Source organism: Carcharodon carcharias, chromosome 15 (assembly GCF_017639515.1).
Source record: "Carcharodon carcharias isolate sCarCar2 chromosome 15, sCarCar2.pri, whole genome shotgun sequence".
NCBI lineage: Eukaryota > Metazoa > Chordata > Chondrichthyes > Lamniformes > Lamnidae > Carcharodon > Carcharodon carcharias.
In genome coordinates this window covers 136,395,238-136,411,212 of record NC_054481.1, presented here as the reverse complement: position 1 = coordinate 136,411,212, position 15,975 = coordinate 136,395,238, and the positions used below count along the sequence as shown (strand labels likewise).

Here is a 15,975-nt window from a genome sequence, read left to right as displayed (position 1 = left end):
CCAAATGCAATGAAACCTCGAAAACATCCATGCTTGGACTGACAATTGGCAAGTAACAATCACGCCACACGACTGTCAGGCAGAAACGTTCTCCAATTAGAGTGAATGCAACCATTGTCCCTTGACGTTTAATGGCATTCACATCGCTGAACAACCCTACAACCAACATCCTGGGGGTTATCATTAAACAGAAACTGAAATTGTCAAGCCATATAAATACTGTGGCTGCAACACAGGTCAGAGCCTATGAATTGTGCGACGATTAATTCAACTCGTCACTCCCCGAAGCTTGCCCACCATCTACAAGAAGAAAATCAAGAATGTGATTAAATATTCTCCACTTGCCTGGGTGAGAGCAGCTCCCAAAACATTGAAGAAGCTGGACACCGTCCAGGACAAAGCATCCAGCTTGATTGGCACCATATCCTCCAACATTCACTCCCTCCACCAAAGCAATAGGCAGATTGGGGACTCAGAGAATATGGTGTCAGAAGTCAGCTCAGCGTCATTATGAGCGTACAGGTTGTGAATAGCATTACACAAGAGTGAGATTTTGTTGTTGAGACGGTTGAAAGGAAATTAAGTTAGTGATTGGAACTGAAGAAAATGGTTTCAATCCTTATTATATTTAAATGACAGGAAAAGTAATATAGTTAAACATATTTTATAGATTAATTAACTGGATAGAGAGACTTACCAGGGACACCAACAATTGCCAGAATAGGATAGTAAAATGCTTGAAAAACCTTAAATGCGTATTCAATCCGCCATGCTAAAGGTATCCTTTCCCGTGAAAGCCAGTCAATCCAAGATGATAAACTTCTGTCTATTGTTGCAACATTCCAACATGTTGCTCTCAGATTCTCGTTCATTGTTGGGACATTTGAATGTGTTCTTTTCAGATACGGATCCATTCCTGCAACGTTCCATTCTATTGTTTTCAGATTCTGATCCATTTTTTCTGATCATTCCAATCTGTTTCTTTCCGATTCTGATCTTTCCTCTCCCTCTCTCTGAAACCGCTGATCCGTTTTAGTGTCGGAGGTGATGGTCCCGCTGACACTATGGCATAATACTTTCAATGTCGACCATTATAAATAGAAGATGGAAAATTTCCTGTGACGCAATACGGATCTGTGGAGTCTGACATTAATTACAGTCACTGAACAAATAGGTTCAGTTAACCCCTTTCATTCAAACGCCCGTTTACTTCAGAATAAAGTAGAACATTTTCCCCATCTGGTTGGGATGAATGATGATAACTCAGGAAATGAGTGGTGGAAATATAGGGTATTAAACCATAATCTTTCAAACATCTTTGGATATTAGAGTCTTGCCAAAGGATTGGAGGTTTGTAAATCTTCCACACGGTTTGTAAAAGAAGGGATTGATAAACTGCATTTCTGCAGATCCGCCAGAGTGAGATCAGTGAAACACAGGGAACTTTCAAACTCAATAATCTGTGGAAAAAAATTCCTCCTTGGATATTCCAGGTGCTGATAAATGACCAGCAGCACAGATATGTTAATTGGAAATCATGTCCAATTAACTTGATGTAATCCATTGATGATAAAATGGAAAGCGTTGATGAGAGATTGTTTTTAATGTTAAAGATATGGACTTTAACAAAGTGTGTTCAAGTGTCATATATAAGGGTTGCTATTGAAAATGACCCCGTGGAATTAAGGGACCGATGGTAGAGGCTAAAACACAGGAAGCAGACAAAAGTGGTAATTTATTTTGGGCATTTGGCCTGGAGATGAGTATGGATGTCCCACAGGTATCGATATGAGGGACACTTCTTTACAATGTAAGTAAATAAAATATGATTTTACATAAATACTATTATTTGCATAACTAGAGAGACACAGTTTTAAAATTGGGATTTATCCTCTCATTAAACAGTTGGAACTCCCTGTCTCAGAATTGAGAACTGTCGGCGCGACATTAGTCGTCTCAATTTCTCTGCTCCTCTCACCCATTCTAATCTCTCTCTCTCTGAACTTACTGCACTCCGTTCTCTCAGGTACAACCCTGACATTGTCATCAAACCCGCTGACAAGGGTGGTGCTGTTGTTGTCTGGCGCACTGACCTCTACCTCATGGAGGTTGAGCGTCAACTCGCAGACACTTCCTCCTACCTCTCCCTACCTCTCCCCACCACTGAACATCAAGCCATTGGTTCCATGACTTTTACTGACCTCATCTCCTCTGGGGATCTTCCACCCACAGCTTCCAACCTGATAGTTGCCCAACCTCGGACGGCCCGCTTCTACCTCCTACCCAAAATCCACAAACAGCACTGCCCCGGTAGACCGATCGTATCAGCTTGCTCCTGCCCCACAGAACTCATTTCCCGTTATCTTGACTCCCTTCTCTCTCCCCTTGTCCAGTCCCTTCCCACCTACATCCATGATTCCTCTGACACCTTACGTCACATCAACAATTTCGAGTTTCCTGGCACTAACCGCTTCCTCTTCGACATGGACGTTCAATCCCTCTACACCTCCATCTCCCACCAGGATGGTCTGAGGGCCCTTAGCTTCTTCCTCGAACAGAGGCCCGAACAATCCCCATCCACCACAACTCTCCTCTGTCTGGCTGAACCTGTTCTCACACTGTACAATTTGTCCTTCAACTCCTCTCACTTCCTCCAAATAAAAGGTGTGGCTATGGGTACCCGCATGGACCCCAGCTATGCCTGTCTCTTTATGGGGTATGTGGAACATTCCTTGTTCCAGTCCTACTCCGGCCCCCTTCCACAACACTTTCTCCGGTACAACAATGATTACTTTGGTGCTGCTTCCTGCTCTCATCGGGACTTGGAAAAATTTATTAATTTTGCTTCCAATCTCCACCCCTCCATCATTTTCACATGATCCATCTCTGAAACTTCCCTTCTCTTCCTTGACCTCTCTGTCTCACTCTCTGGTGATAGACTGTCCACCAATATCCATTACAATCCCACCGACTCCCACAGCTACCTTGACTACAACTCCTCACACCCTGTTTCCTGTAAGGACTACATCCCATTCACTTAGTTCCTTTGCCTCCGTCGCATCTGTTCCGATGATGCTACCTTTAAAAACAGTTCCTCTGACATGTCCTCCTTCTTCCTTAACCGAGGTTTTCCTCCCACGGTCATTGACAGGGCCCTCAACTGTGTCCGGTCCATCTCCCGCGTATCCGCCCTCATACCTTCTCCTGCTCCCAGAAACATGATAGGGTCCCCCTTGTCCTCACTTATCAACCCACCAGCCTCCGCATTCAAAGGATCATCCTCCGCAATTTCCGCCAACTCCAGCATGATGCCACCACCAAACACATCTTCCCTTCACCCCTCCTATCGGCATTCTGTAGGAATCGTTCCCTCCGGGACACCCTGGTCCACTCCTCCATCACCCCCTACTCCTCAACCCCCTCCTATGGCACCATCCCATGCCCACGCAAAAGATGCAACACCTGCCCCTTCACTTCCTCTCTCCTCACCGTCCAAGGGCCCAAACACTCCTTTCAAGTGAAGCAGCGTTTCACTTGCATTTCCCCCAACTTAGTCTACTGCATTCGTTGCTCCCAATGTGGTCTCCTCTACATTGGAGAGACCAAACATAAACTGGGCGACCGCTTTGCAGAATACCTGCGGTTTGTCCGCAAGAATGACCCAAACCTCCCTGTCGCTTGCCATTTTAACACTCCAACCTGCTCTCTTGCCCACATGTCTGTCCTTGGCTTGCTGCATTGTTCCAGTGAAGCCCAACACAAACTGGAGGAACAACACCTCATCTTTCAACTAGGCACTTTACAGCCTTCCGGACTGAATATTGAATTCAACAACTTTAGGTCTTGAGCTCCCTCCTCCATCCCCACCCCCTTCTGTTTCCCCCTTCCTTTTGTTTTTTACCAATAACTTATATAGATTTTTCTTTTCCCACCTATTTCCTTTATTTTTAAATATTTTTAAATCTTTTATGCTCCCCCCACCTCCACTAGAGCTATACCTTGAGTGCCCTACCATCCGTTCTTAATTAGCACATTCGTTTAGATAATATCACCAACTTCGACACCTATGTGTTATTTTGTTCTGTTGTTTGTGACAGCTTTTGATGATCTGCTTCTATTACTGCTTGTTTGTCCCCACAACCACACCAACCCCCTCCACCTCTCTCTCTCTCCCCACCCAAACCTCCCCCCCCCCCCCCCACCCCCAAACCCACACCTCAAACCAGCTTATATTTCTCCCCTTTCTTGGACTCACTCAAGCTCTGTCAAAGGGTCATGAGGACTCGAAACGTCAACTCTTTTCTTCTCCACTGATGCTGCCAGTCCTGCTGAGTTTTTCCAGGTAATTCTGTTTTTGTTTACTATTTACAGAGTTCGCCAATCTATCTGTGTCCAGAGAAACCCTGTCGTCATCCTCAATGTTTGGTGCATTTCACCAATCTGCCTCTTTCCTCCAAAATCCTGCTGCTGTCATCAGTGTTCACTACACTTCACCAATCTTACTGATCTATTCGAAATCCTGCTGTTACCCTCACTGTTTACCACCTTACACCAACCTGATTTTTTCCTCCTTATTCCTACAAGTAATTTCACTGTTTATTGTATTTCAACAATCTGTCTGTGCCCTCATCCATCCTGTTGCTATCATACTGACTATTTAATACATTTCACAAAATCTCCCTGTGCCCATCCAATTCCTATTGTTACTTTCACTGTTTTCCTTCATTTGATCATTATGCCTTTGTCGACCTGAATCCTGTTGTTATGCTTGTCACTGTCTCCTTCATATCACCAATCTGTGTATGTGCTCCCCAATGCTGCTGAAATCCTCACTTATTACTACACTTCCCCAATCTGTATGTCCCTACCATAGCCTGCTAAATTCCTCACCGTTTATTACATCATTAATTTTTCCATGTCCCCCTCTCAAATTATGCTGTCAGCCCCATCACATTTTACTGCATTTCACAAATCTGCCTTTGAAATTCCTAATCCTGCTTTAATCCTCACTGTTTTTTAAATTGCACGAATATTTTCATGTCCTTCCAAATCCTGTTGTTATCCTTACTCTGTGCTACATTTCACAACCATCTCATTTGCTTCCATATGCTGCTGTTACGGTCACTGTATGCCAGATCACACATATCTACCTTTGCCCTCCCAAATCCAGTGGTTAACCTCACTGTTTATTACATTTCAGAAATCTTTCTGCATCCTCCAAACTCCTTCTACCATCCTCCTCACAGTTTATTACATTTCACCAATCTTCCTCTGCTCTACCCAATTATGTTGTTATCCATATGTTTTAATACACTTTATCAATCCGTCTTTGTTCTCTAAATTGTAACTGTACTCCTCACCATTTACTACATTTCACAAATATTTCTGAGTCCTGGCAAAGCCTCCTGTTACTCTCACTGTTTAGCACGTTTGACCTATCAGTCTGTGTCTTCTCAAAGCCAGTGTTATACATATTTTTTTTTCTATTTTTCATCCATTAGTCTGTGGCCTCACAATCCTGCTGATATCTCTAAAAGTGCTACACTTCAGGAATCTGCCTGTGGCCTCCCAAGTACTGCTGTTATCCTCCTCACTTTGCAGAACATTTCACCAATCTTTCCCATTCCTCCCAAAAGAAGCTGCTATCTTCATGGTTCATTGCATCTCACCAACCTGCCCGCTTCTCCCAATTCACGCTGCTATCCTCCACATTGGTTAATATATTTCACGATGCTTTGTCCTCCCAAATCCTGCTGTTATCCCCAACGTGTACTACATCTCATTAGTTTGTCAATGACCTTGCAAAATCTGTTGCTATCATCACTTGTTTACTACGTTTCACCATTCTGTCTATATCACCCCTAAATGCTGATCTTATGTTCACATTTACCACATTTTGCCAATATGTATGTGTGCTCCCAAATGTTGCTGCTATCCTTGCAGTTAACTGCATTTCAACATAGACCTGTGTCCTCCCAAATGCTGTTGGTTTCCTGCTTGTTTCCACAAACTGTCTGTGCTTTAAAAATTCCTGCTGTTATCCTCAATGTTCACCACATTTAACCAAGCATGTGTGTCCTCACATATCATGCTGTTATCTTCATCGTTAACTGCATTTCTTCAATCTTCTTGCCTACTCCAAAATCCGGCTGCTACCCTCACTGTTTACTATGTTGATTGATTTGTTTGTGTCCTCCCAAAGGCTGTTGTTATCCTCGTCTCCATTTACTACAACTCTCAATAATGTGCTTTCGGCAAGCGTTGTTATTTTGAACATTATATGTTAGTCTAATGCCATTTTTATATCAAAAGGAGAATGGACCGTCATACCAATCATCAGGGAAAATCACTTTAAACTCCCATCCAGTCTGAATAATCAGCGATCGGTATTTCTTACTGTTTCCTGCCTCATGTTAGATATCATATCCAAAATGTCACAGCTCAGCAACCACCCCGCCAACACCCCCCTGACGCCCCCCCTCCCCCCACCACCCCAACCCCCATCCCCCTACTCACCCACCAGTTCTCGTGCTTTACCACGCAAACTAAGCTGAATGAAAACTCATGGTCATTGCATCTGCTATTTAAATCATTCAAAACCTCAGCGACCACATACAACCCGTCCAGACTGGATGAATGTTCTGCTTTAATGTGCTACATTGAAAGTGGTTAACTTAACATATTATTATTTTCAGTGTCTGTTATAAATGTCATTTTGCATCGATCCAAATTGTGTCACTCAACGTTTTCCCTCTTATATTAACATGGAACTCAGTTGAATGTATTATCCAATAGTGTCAGCGAAGGCATCACCCCAGACACTAAGAGGGATCAGCGGCTCCAGGGAGAGGGAGTGAAGAGAGCTGAATCTGAGAACAATAGATTGGAATGTTTGAAAAATGGATCCGTATCTGAGAACAATATACTAGAATGTTACAACAATGGATGAGCGTCCGAGAACAATTGATTGGTATGTTACAACAACGGATAAGAATCTGAAAACAATTGATTAGCATGATTCAACAATGGATAAGAATCTACAACCCATTTTTTGAGAGCATGGAGACCATTCTTTTCATTTCGACTCTACTCCCTAATCATTGGCACGAATCCTATATCTAAACAATATCTGAGGAGGAACAAGCTTGTTTTGGACGTTCGCTTCAGTTTTAAACTTCAGCTGATTTCTGACCCCATCTCCTCTCAATCCTCATTCTTGCACATTTCCAGAATATCAGCCTCAGGATCTTCAAACATTCCATTTAACTCCAGACAAAACCATTCCAAATATCTGCTGGCCACACTGTCAGGTGGCAAGCTGCAGAAACAAAGCCCACCCAAATTTTCGCTGTCCATATCTGAACTGACAACAAATCCAGTTTGCCACATCAACACTTTGCCCACTAGCCTAAACCATGAGGCGTTCTGGCAATGCCTACATTTGAATATTTTAACTCATGCGATCAAATCCCTCCATGCCTTTGTCACATCTGATTTTTCAAATCATTACATTCCCCAGAACCATGCCTTTGTTCACATTTAAACTGATCCCCTCTCCACAGGTGGCACACCATCCACAAACATTCAATCCCGCCACAATGTACGCAACATATCAGCAGTGTGTAGCAGCGACAAGTTGCACTGCTGGAAGGAAGTAAGATTTATTGTACAGCGCCTCTCAAACCCACGGAAGATATCATACAGAAGGAGAGCGTAGATGGGAGCAAGCGCAACAGGAAGTACCCTTCCAAGTCTATCACTATCCTGACTTGGAATTATGTCATTGTTCTTTCAATGTCGCTGGGCCAAATTCCAGTAAATTCCTTCCTAACAGCATTGTTGGTGTACCCGCAGAGCCCCTTGTCTTCCCTCTTTGGAATTCTGTATCAATAAATGGTGTGGGCTGCAAAACTACTCATTTCGTTTGTGAGCTGTACATTTCCCCATGATATTCCGACATTGTTTCCAAATTTACCTTGCAAGGGCTGGTTGGGTGAGTCAGGTTATGAATGTTCAATCAAGCAACCTTTTCAAACAATCTAGCAAATCTGACTTTTAATATTCACATTCATGGGTATGAATGTTTCCTTTGGAAACTCAGATGAGTCACTTTCCCTCTTCCGCTATCTCTTCAATTTGTTACCCGTTCAGAATTTGTGGAACTCCCTGTGTCAATTGAATTTCTTTCCTCTGTATCTCTCACTGACTTTGCTTTTGGGCTACATAGAGTGACTGGTGTTGCTGCGACAGGAATCAGAAACTATGAAATTGTTTGGGTTCTGTTGCTGGCATCTGGCACTTGGTGTTCCATGTTGGACAGGTGGTTTCAGCAGCTTTGGCATATGCCTTTGAAACGTAGTGTGAGCCTGTGCACTGAACGCTTGTGTTAGTCACACTAAGCTAAACATGAGTTCAACAAGACGAAGCAACGTCTCTGGTGTTATTGTAAGGAACACTGATCTAATTTCAGCCGAGTATCTTTGATTCATTGCTGTGATTGGAAAGTTATTCGATGTGTTGTTGGATGATTTTCTGCAGGTTGTGTTATGAGGTGATTCATTCATTCTGCTAAAGAAGAGAATTTGGTGCTCCTGCACAGGTCGAGGACTTGGGACTGTCATTACGGTGCTGCTTGGCTTTGTAACATGACCAACAAATGGAGTAGAGGCTCCAGAGAGGTAAAATTCTTAAAAGAATGGACAGGAGGTGGGCTCTGCCCTACCCACCCGTGGGATTTCAAAGAAGATTTTGCCAACGTTACAATTATCACAGGGACGGAGCGAGAAGTGTCCCTGATTCAAGAAGGGGTTGGTCACAGTGCTGTGTTGCCTTGTTGATGGTTCTCTTCTCTCTTGTTATAGATTGGCATTGCCTGGCATTTGTGTGGCGCAAAAGTTCTCATGTAGGTGTCAGCTCAAGCCTGCATATTGTCCAGCTCTTGCTGCATTTCGACATGGACTGCTTCAATATCTGACCATTGGTGTTGAACATTATGCAATCATCAGCGAACATCCCATTTCTGACCTTCTGATGCAAAGAAGGTCATTGATGAATCGGCTGAAGAAGGTTGGGCCTAGTACTTTACCATGACAAACTCCGGAATTGATGTCCTGGAGCTGATTTGATGGGCCTCCAACAACAACAACCACCTTCTTTTGTGCTAGGTATGATTGCACCCAGTGGACATACTCTTCACTGAACCAACTTTAATTCATTTGCTTGCTGGTAAAGGTAGAATGAGATTTCTGTGGGCTCATGAGGTTACAGATTTTGTGTGAATACAATTCTGCTGCAGCTGATCGCCCGTGATGCCTCGTGGTTCTCCATTTTCGACATATGAAATATTTTCAAAATATGCCGCATTTGACATGGTGGTAGAGCCACACAACACGATGGAATGAATCGTCAATATGAATGCAGGGCATCATCTCCATATGGACACTGTGATGATCACTTGTAAAGATGAAGTCATAGACAGGTGCATCTTCAGCAGGCAGGCTGATGACCACGAGGTCAACTCTTGTAGATTCCCTCACCAACTTCTACAGTCTCAGCCCAGCAGCAATGTATTTTTGGATACGGTCAGTTCGGTCCATGGTGATGCTACCGAGTCCCTTTTCAAAGTCCAGCAGCAAAAGAGCATTCAGCATCCCTTCTGCCCAAACCCGCTTCCTGCAAGTGGTAGTCAAAATGGAGGAGTATGGGTTGATCAGGTATGTTGGGCCCATACGTGGTAATCGGTAGGAAGGTCCCTTGCCCATACTTGACCTGATTGTTTGCTAACTCATGGGATCTGGTATACATGGTGGAGGATCCCACAGCAGCACCCTCCCAACTGCATGTCATTGTGCCGCCATTTCTGCTGGGCATCTGGTCTCTCAGCAGTCACTTCCTAGAAGAGTCTTGGATGAAGTACATCAAGACCAGAGGATTCGTCTGTCCACAGCTACATCAAGTGGTTCACTATCGCTTCTCTGGTGTTTGTATTTTCCTGAGTACGTCACTCATTTCCATTACCACATTTACTGCTATTTCTGGGATGTTACGTGTTAGCAGTTAAAAAAGCCTCTTCATTTCATCTGACATCTCCTTACTTTGCATTCTAAATTTCCCTTTCGAACTTACTATCAGACCAATGCTCACTTTGTTATCTTTTTCCTTACTAAAATATCTTCCTAAACTTACTATCTGCCCTAATCTTTCTATTTTTTGCCACTTTTATTCGATTTTTTCGCATTATCAATCTTTTTCTCAGCATTCGTTGTTCTTTATTTTACTTCCAACCTTCTGACCTGCCATCCCTCTTTTCACAAATGCATGATTTTCCTTTCAGTTTTATACTGTATTTATTTATTTTGAACATATTTAACCACAGATAGTGGGGTTTGGACATTTTCTTTCAGTTGGGAGTTTTATATTATGTGTATATTTAAATATCCATTCAAACGCCTGCCATTGCATCTCTTTGAATTACCCCACAATTCATGTGTCAATTCATTTTAGCTAGCTTTGTATTGAGACATTCGTACTTGTTCATATTTAAGTTTGATATACTCTGTTAGGACCTATTGTTATCTGCATAAAGCTGAATGAAAATAAAATGATATTATGATCGCTGTCTCCTAGAGATGAGTTCGCTTCAATTAACTCTACCTCGATGCACAATGCCAGGTCCAGAATAGCCAGCTTTCCAGTTGGTTCCATAACGTGCTTTTCTACCAAGCATTCTATCAATTCTTAATTTAAGCTGCTCTTGTCATTTAACTTTCATAGCCTATAAGGTGGTTAAACGACCCCATGATTTGTGCTCTATTATTCTGAGAAGTTCACATTTACTCTTGTTTGTAAAATGTTCTGCTACATTTTTTTAAAATAGAAGGCATGTGCAGCACTCCCTCAAGATACTTAATGCCTTTATTATTCCCCATGTCAAACCAAATCGCTTCTAGATGCTGCTTTCCTGAACTTAGGCCGTCGCTTTCTATTGCACTAATATCACCAAATATCTAGTAGAGCCATGGCTCCAGCTTGTCCAACTTCCTGTTCAGCATAATTGTAGCGTACACTTCAACATTCAGGTCCCAGTCTGTATCACCCTCTAGCCATGCCTCTGTGATGGTATCGGGTCATACTTACATACTGCTATTGTGTTGTTAGTTTATTTATTTTGTTTTAAATGTTACGTGTATTTAGATACTGACCCTTTACTTTTGTCCTTTTATCATTTTTATATCGTCAAACTTATCTGTCAATTTGCTTTTAGATTTATATTCTCTGTCCATTCCTGGCGCTTTCTGATTACCATTTTCCAATTCCAAACATTTCTCTGTTACCTTCCACACCACTCCAGAATTGTTCAGCTCCCTCAGAACTTCTGATTGAAAGGTGAATTGGGACTCAATTTTCTGCTCTTCCACTTAGGTTTATAACATATCCCAAAGCATCATATAGAGAGATTGAAATGAGAAGGAGTGTGAACATAGTGCAATCCGACCTAAAAGCATAATAAGCATAATAACCATAGAATGCAGATTTAAATGAACTCCAACCAGGAGAATGTGCATGTATTTCTGAACAGAACTGTAAAGCCCAAATGATAGTGTGAAGAAACAGATGCGCACTTATCTATACAATTAGAATACCTTTAATGGAATGGGCTACATGCCAATATGATCCGTAAAACAACCTTATGCGACAACCAATAGACTCTGTAGATACAAGTACTTCTCTACAGATTTCAAGAGAGATAATCGAGGGACTGAATCTTATACAACCGCAAACAGAGCTGAGAAAAGAGGCAGGAAGTTCGGCCAAACTATCACAATGCATTTCACTCTGAGCTCGGAATGAAGGCAGAGACAATGTGAGGGCGATAGGATACAAGTAATTACATTTATGTTAGAACAAAAATCTTGGGGTTTGGAGAGATGTGAACTAAACGGTTAATGTTAATTATGTGAATAGAAGCCTACAACAGCAGAAATGTAGGATCAGCTGACAGCTAAGTATGCTGAGATTCTTCTTAGTGAACCATTTGCTAAGTCTTGCACTCTACATAGTTAGCAGAATGTCTCCCATAAGCTATGGTTTACCAGCAGGCGAACCTTCAGTGTGATCTATGAATCCTGACTAATGATGACCACATCTAAGTCCGACAGGGATGGTGACAGAGGCACCACCAGCAGATCCAAGGAGGATTTCGCGATTATGGTATGTGCCTCCGTTATCACCACCATTCTTTCCCTCAGTGACCCTTGGTCATCCAGTTCAGACTGGGTAAATGTTATTTTTTATTGTGTCAAAAAAGTGTTGGATTGGAAGGCATTACCTGAACCTATTTGTTTAGTGACTGTATGTAATGTCAGGCTCCATGCATCCTAATTGAGCCACTGGAGGGTTTCCCTCTCAAATTAATAAGCGACACTTTTCAACCTGTCATCCCATAGTATCAGCAGGAGCATAACCTCGACGACCGACAAGGACCAGTGGCTCCAGAGAGAGGGAGAGGAGAGATCAGAATCTGAGAAAAATAGATTTGAATGTTCTAACAATGGAGCAGAATTGGAGAACAACAGATTGGAATTTTACAACAATGGAACAAAATTTGAGACCAATAGATCATAATGTGTCAATAATGGGCAGGGGTTTATATGCTGCTCTTCACTATATTTCACAAGATGGGACACCTTTAGCACGGCGGATCCAATATGTACTTCACGTTATTCAAGCGGGTTACTATCCCATGCTGGCTGTTGTTGGAGTTCCTGGTAAGTTTCTCGATTAAGTTATTTGCATTTTAAAATATGTTTAGCTCCATTACTGCACTTCCAGTTATAAATGTGGAAAGATTGAAGCCTTTCCCTTCAGCTCCAGTCACAAAATCCATTGCCGAATTTATAGCTTTGCTCCCTCTCCGGTTGATATCATAAAGTCAGAGAGAGATAGAGGCTATCAGCACAGGAAAAAAGGCACTTCGGCCCATCGAGTCTGCACCAGTCAAAGAAATGCCTAACCATCCCAATCTCATTTCTGTGCAATTGGCCCATAGCTTTGTATGCCATGGCATCACAAGTGCTCAGCCAAATATGTCTTAAATGTTATGAGGGTTTCTGCCTCTTCCAAACTTTCAGGCAATGAGTTCAAAGTTCCCACCGCCCTCTGGGTGAAAAATTTCTCCCTCACATCCCGCCTACACAGCATGCCCCTTACGATTAATCTACTACCCCTGGTTATTTATCGCACTACCAGGGGGCAAAGTTGCTTCCTGTCTACCCTTTCTTTGCCCGTAATAATTTAACACATTGCAACCAATGTCCCCCCTTAATATCCTGTTCTCCAGGGAAAATAACGCCAGTATTTCCAATCTCTCCTCATAACTGAAACTCTCCAGCCCAGGGAAATCCTGGTGAATCTCCTTTGCACTCCTTATGGTGCAATCACGCCCTTCCTATAATGCGGATGAAGAACACAGTACCCCAGCTGTAGCCTAACCAGCATTTTATTTGCTTCCAGCATAACGTTTTGCTCTTATATTTTATACCTCGGCCAATAAAGTAAAGTATCCTATAATCCTCCTTATCCACCTTATCTACCTGTCCCGCTGTCTGAAGGGACAGTTGGACATGTACACCAAGGTCCCCTGATCCTGGATACTTCCCAGTGTCCTACCATTCATCGTGCATTCCCCTGCATTGTTTGTGCTGGCCAAGTGCATCACCTCGCAGTTATCAAAATTAAATTCGATTTGCCTCTGGTCATCCCATCTTACCAGACCCTCTATATCCATCTGTAGTCAAAGGCAAACATCCTTAATATTATCGACCCATAAAATTTCCATGACATCCGCAAGCTTACTGATCAAACCTTCCACATTTAAGTCTAAATCATTTATATTTACCGAAAACAGCAAGGGGCATAATACCCGATCCCTGTGAAACCCGCCTGGACACAGGCGTCCATTCACAAAACAACCTTTGACCATCAAATTGTGCTTCCTGCCACACAGACAATTCTGGATCCTATTTGCAAAACTATCCTTGATGCCATGGGCTCTCATCTTCTTTATAACTCTCCCATGAGGGACCTTATCAAAATCCAATTTGGATTCCAAGTAGACTACATCAGATGCATTGGCCTCATCTACACAGCTGGTTAACTTTTCAAATAATTTAATCAAATTTCTCAGCGTGACTTCCCCTTAACAAAACAATGATGATTGCCCTTGCTTAATCCCTGCCTCTCCAAGTGAAGATTAATTATATCCCTCAGAATTGCTTCCAATACTTCTCCACCACTGAGTTTAGACTGACTGGCCTGCAGTTCCCTGGTTTATCTCTTCCTCCCTTCTTTAATAACCGTTACTCAATGGTTGTCCTCCAGCTCTCTGGCAACTCTCCTGTGGCCAGAAAGGTTTTGATAATTATTGCCAGAGCCCATGTTATCTCCTCCCTTGACTCACTCAACACACTGGGCCTGCAGATTTATCTACTTTTATGCCTAACAGGCCATTTAGAAACTCGTCCCTTTCTATGGTAATTTATTAAATTAAAGCACAGTTCTTCTGCTTGAATTCCAGGCCCAGATCGTCCCTCTTACTTTTGAACGCTGACATAAAGTATTCAGTCCGAGCCCTACCAACACCTTACGGCTCCAGACACAAATTACCACTGTGGTCCTTAATGGGCCGTACATTTTCCCCCGTTATCTTCTTGCTCTTAACGTGCTTCTAAGATGGCACATGGACAGGTGCTTGCGCTTTATCTGTGTGGATTCTACATCAAGAGTTTTCGGAAGCACAATTTCTGTTTCTTGGAGCTGCTGGAGATTGTTTTTCTCAGCGCTCCGCAAAAAAAAAAAAATAAAATAACTTTGGGTTTTCCTTTATATTACCTGCCAATGTTTTTCATGCCACCTTTTTGCTCTCTGAATTTCCCTTTTCTCTTTCTCCCCTATACATTATACCCTGTTCCAGGGCTTCCGTTGTTTTGAGTCCTCGGGATCTGCAATAAGCTTCCCTTTTTCTGTAAATCCAATCCTGTGTGTCCCTCGTCATCAAGGGTCACCTGGATTTGTTGGTCCCATCCTTTATCCATACTTGAACATGTTGGCCCTGTTCTCTGTCAAATTCCTTCCTGAATGATCCCCACTACTCTGATGCAGGTTTATCGAAAAACAGCTGCTCCTGGTCCAATCTGGGCAGCTCATATGTGACCTTATAAAAATCGGCTTTACCCAACTTAGAAGTCTGACATCTTGCCCATCCTTCTCTTTTCCATAACAACCTTTATTGTAACGGAGTTATGATCACTATCTGCAAACATGCGCCCCGACTGATAACTATACCACTTGCCCTTCTTCATTCCCTAAAATTAATTTTAGGACTGCCCCCTCTCTTGGAGGCCCTTCTATGTGGTGGCTCAAAAAGATCTCCTGGACGCAATTCAGTCATTCTGCTCCCTCTAAACCTATTATGGTATGACTAACCCAGGTAATGTTGGTTAAGCTGAAGTCCCCCACTGTTACTGCCCTATTACATTTACACTTCTCTGAAATCTTCCTGCATATCAGCTTTTCTATTTTTCACTGACCTCTTGGGGGCCTTTCATACATTCCAAGCAATGTGATTGCTCATTTTTGATTTTCAGTTTACTGCATATGGCTTCTTTTGGAGCCATTAAATGTCATCCCTCCTGCATATTGCAATTGATTTGTTGATCATAATTGTGTTAACCCCTACTCTTTTTCCTCCTTCCCGATCTCATCTGAAGACCCTATTACCTGGAATATTGAGCTGCCAATCCTGCCCCTTTCTCAACCATGTCTCTGTGACATTAATGACTTCATACTTCCACGTGTGAATTTGTGACCTAAAATCATCTGCCTTATTGCCTAGATTCCTTGCATTAAAAGTTATGCCATCCAGCCTTGGCAAACTCACTTGTGCTTTAACTGGTGTTTAATTTCTATGCATTCCAG

The 15,975-nt window shown here is 42.5% G+C and overlaps 1 non-coding gene across 1 annotated transcript; it reads left to right on the top strand.

The window, feature by feature from the left end:
* Positions 1-14,714: 14,714 nt before the first annotated feature.
* Positions 14,715-14,844, top strand: LOC121288770. The gene has a single exon (XR_005945445.1). It is a non-coding gene; the product is annotated as a U11 spliceosomal RNA (small nuclear RNA).
* The last annotated feature ends 1,131 nt before the right edge of the window (positions 14,845-15,975 follow it).